Below are 4,768 nucleotides of genomic sequence, written 5' to 3'. Positions count from 1 at the left end.
TGATTACTCGCTAATTAATATAAAATTTATTTAAAAACTATCAGTTAATACTAGTTATATACATGTAAAGCAAGTGCATATAATTTGAAGAGGATACTTGTTAACTTCTTAATTTTATACCAAAAAACTTTTTATATGAAAATGATAAAGAAAGTGAACAAAGGTCTCTTTTGATTCAAGGATTAATCACTCACTAATTGAGTTTTTTTGTTATTAAATAAGAAAATAGATTTACTATGGTGATATTAATTCATTAGTGATTAAACCAAGAATTAGTAGATAAGTAATCTATTTAATAATGAGTTGACATAAAAGTATATTTTAAGTTTAACTAATTATTTATTTATTAATTCCTACCAAGAGATCAGATAATGATTATTACTAAAATCTAGTGTAAGAAGAAAACTAAGATAATATATTTAATTAGCCATTTAAACAAAACAAGAAAGATAAATTTCATCAAATCTCTTATGCACTTAATTTCCAGCACTCCATTAGATTACAATGTAGCATGATATCCTTTTACAATATAGAATTGTCTCCTTTTTTGCATAATTCTCCACATTTCACATGTCTACTATCACGAAGTGATGCAATGTCTTTTGCTAGGTGACATAAATTTTGTTATATTATATAGTGCAATCTAATTATAGAGAATTACGCATTAATACAATGCATCACTCAATAGAAGTTCTAGAGAAAGATGATATAAATTACTCAAGTAGTGATGGATGCAAAAGTCTATAAATTTCTTCTTTATAAATATCCATCGAAGTTTTTCTTTAAAAGTTATAGGCTTCATTCAAGCACACTTATTGAATTAGCAAGAAACATGAAATTGCACCCCTTTAAGCAACAAGGTGGTGCTACTCACTTAAAGGAGATTATACCACTTGAAAATGAGATTATACCACTTGAAAAGGAACCAGGTAAAACTTGAAAACGTGATAGAGCTGACATCTGGAACAAGGCATCTACATCACATGGTAGAAGAAGATTGTGCTACTTAGGAAAATGAAAGGGGTTGATACGTAGGAAAGAGGGATGTGTCACAAGGCAAAACCATGTTGCATCAACATATATTCAATAACAAAGATAAATAATCTATTGGTGTTAAAAACAAGAATAATAAGATAAGTAATCTATTTAATAATGACTAAAAATCTAGTGTAACAAAAAATCTACAAGAGAGAAATCTTCAAAGGAAAGAAAAACTGCACTCATTAACGTAAGGCCATGTGTAATCTCATATGAAAGAAGAACACCATTGAAGCTTTCATGAAGCAAGAAGACGAGTAATCTTGATGAGTTAAGTGATTGAGACCTCATTAGGCTCACATTTGTCTTTCATACTTAAGCCCGTTACACACTCCATTATTGATGCCCACCCTCGTGACCTTGGCCCTTGCCCTATGTCCACAGTGCCACACCCAATCATTCATATCCCATGGCCTTTTGAACCATATAAGAATTGGTTTCGTCCTCAAAACCATGAATATTTAGCCCACGAGATGGAATGTAACTCCAATAACCATGTAAGACATATATAACATGTAGTAGCTTCTAGGTACATGGCTCCAAATCTGTCCATGAGAGAATAATATCTTCTAAACATTGTAGGATATGCTCTCCCAAATGATTCTCCATATCCATATGTAAGTCCCATGAAATATTTCTTGCATGATGAGAAATCCCCCACTTATGGGACCTCCAATCTGTTATAACGTGAATTTCCAGAAAGCAAATAGCTTCCATTTGGCATTAATATCACTCATCATATTCATTCAAAAGCTTTTCAAATCCTTCCAACAAAGAATTGGGCTGCCAACCATGAAGCTTTGTCAAAAGGTAATCCATGCCATTTGATCAAATACTCAACCATAGTATGGTTAGAAGCACTCTTTCTCGCTTGCCTACTATTCTCTTTGGCACATATCCAATCCTTTTTTCTTTATGCATTAGTGGTAACTCATCAAACACTTGTATTTCTAGTCCAACATAAGCCTTCAAATGTGACACATGGAATACATCATGTATCTTGGTAGTTGGTGGAAATAATAGTTAGTATGCAGCCTCTCCAACTTGCCTTAAAACTGTGTATGGACCATAATAGCAATGAGCCAACTTGGTATTAGTGTTGTCCTTGAGAGATCTATATCTTGATTTAGAAAGTCTCAAGAATACATAATCCCCTTCCTTGAATTCTAATGGCCTTCTATTCATATCTTCATAGTACTGCATCCTTTCATGTGACCTCTTGATATTGCTCTTATATTTTTGAAGCAAAGCTTGCATCTTTTCTGCTTCTTCTTTTGCATTCGGGTTAACACCCTCTTGCTTGATGACCATCATTGGCACATTGATCTTGTACCTATACAATGCTTCAAATGGTGACATGCCAATACTCACATGATAAGTACTATTGTAAGCAAGCTCGACAAGAGCCAACCAATCATCCCATGCATGTTGAGTCTCATGGCAACAATGTTTCAAATAAGTCTCCACCCACATGTTCACTCTCTTCATTTGACTATCGGTCTCAAGGTGACAAGCAATAATACTAGAAGTCAACTTGGTTCCCATGGTCTCAAATAGACTTTTCTATGAATTTGATATCTTAATTACTAACAATTTTTTACGGCGTACCATGTAATTTGAACATATACTCCACAAATCTACAACCATAGATATTATGGTACTCCACCTTTGTAGGGATGAAATGTGTCACTCTATCAATATATCCACAACTACATACAAGTTGTCCCATCTTCTTTTTGTGTCAAGAAGTCTCGTGATGAAATCCATAGCAATGTGAGTCTAGTTCCCTTTAATAATAGGCAAGGGTTGAAGTAAACCCATGGGCTTATGTATTAGACCCTTGTTGAGTTGACAAGGCAGCATGACACATATGCATGTATGCACTTCCACGTCCCTTTCCAATAAAATCTCTTGCTTATCTTGTTATAGGTCTTGAAAAGACTAAAATACCTTTCACTTGTGGATATCTTAAAATGTTGTTATTGAATTATATCACCATGTGCTGTAATGTGTACATTCTTCTTCTACATGTTCGTGCAATATCTTTCTACCATGTGACACAACTTTCTTCCACGATGTTGCACGAACATCTTTCTACCAAGTGATATAACCTTCTTTCACCATGTTGGTGTAACATCTTTTTGCCGTGTGACACAACCTTCTTCCACCATGTATCAACCTCTCAGATTTCCCTAAGTAGCACAATCTTATCCTACCAGGTGATCTAGATGCCTTAATCCAATTGTCACCTCTATTATCTTGTCAAGTTTTATGTCGTTCTTTTTTCAAGTGGTATAATCTGCGCATAGAGTGAGTAGCACCGTCTTGTTTTTTTAAGCGGTGCAATTTTCTATAACTTGCTAATTGAATGATTGTGCTTGAATAAAAATTTAGAGCCTAAAACGTTTTAGGAAAAACTTGGATATATATTGATAAAGAAGAAATTTTTGGACTTAAATAAGGGCTTTCAATCCATGACTACTTTAGTATTTATATGATCTTTCTCTAAATCTTCTATTGAGTGATGCATTATTATTAATGCATAATTCTTTAGTGACATAACATAACTAATAAACTTATTTCTTTCAAGAAATTGGTTTAAGACCCGAGGGCACATACTTAAGCAAGGCTAGGGTAAGCTCTTGAGTATTTATATTATCTTTCTCTAGAACTTCTTTTAAGTGATGTATTATCATTAATAATTTTCTAGTGACATAATGTAAATAATAAATTTATTTCTTTCAAGAAATTGGTTTAAGACCCAAGGACACATGCTTAAGCAAGGCTAGGATAAGCGCTTGACTTAAACTTATTTGGCCCTCACTTGGTCACATTGTGAGCAAAGAGGGTATCAAGGTGGATCCTAATAAGGTTGAATGTGTGAAGAAATGACCTACACCCACTAATGGGACTCAACTAAGGAGGTTTTTGGGCTTATCTTTTTTCTGTAGAAGGTTCATTGAGAGGTATGCAGGAATTGCAGCCCCTCTTACTGACAAGCTTAAAAAGGAAGGCTTCTTTTGGGATGCAATAGAAAACAAGAGCTTTGAGGAGCTCAAAAGGATGCTCACTTCAGTCCCTATTTCGGTTTGCCGGACTCCTCTAAACCATTCACTGTGCATGTGGAAAGAGAATTGGGATTGTTTTATACCAAGATAATGGTGTGATTGCTTATGCGAGCTGTAAGTTGAATGAGAAGGAAATGAAAATGAATGTGCATGATGAAGAGATGGTTTCTATCTTACATGCTATCAAGAAGTGGCATCATTACCTCTATGGGAGTCGATCTTATGTGAGAAGTGATTATAGGGTGTTGTGGTAATTTCTTTCTCAACCAAATTTGTCTCCTAGAAGCAAAGGTGGTGGTTGGTCACATTGCAAAAATGACTTTGAGATCACATACACAAAAGGAAAAGACAATGTTTGCCGACTGCTCTATCTAGAATGTGGGCATGCTCTTTATTAGCCGCCTCCAAAGTGCATAAGGATTGGATCATGGATATTTAAAAGGAGTATCGCTTGGACAAGGAAGTGTCACAAACGGTGTAAAAATTACATCATGGTTCTCATGAAGAATTGCCTCATTTTAAGCTTCAAAATGGTCTTCTGTACTACAAGGAAAGTGTTTATCTTGTAAATCCATGTTAGAATGCAAGCCAAATATGATGGAGGAAATGCATTCATCTCCTATTTTGAGTTGAAGAGAGATATACTTCTTGATTACCCATTT

The sequence above is a fragment of the Cibotium barometz genome, chromosome 28 (assembly GCF_041138505.1).
Source record: "Cibotium barometz isolate CiBa-2024 chromosome 28, ASM4113850v1, whole genome shotgun sequence".
NCBI lineage: Eukaryota > Viridiplantae > Streptophyta > Polypodiopsida > Cyatheales > Cibotiaceae > Cibotium > Cibotium barometz.
Note: the sequence above shows the minus strand (reverse complement) of the source record.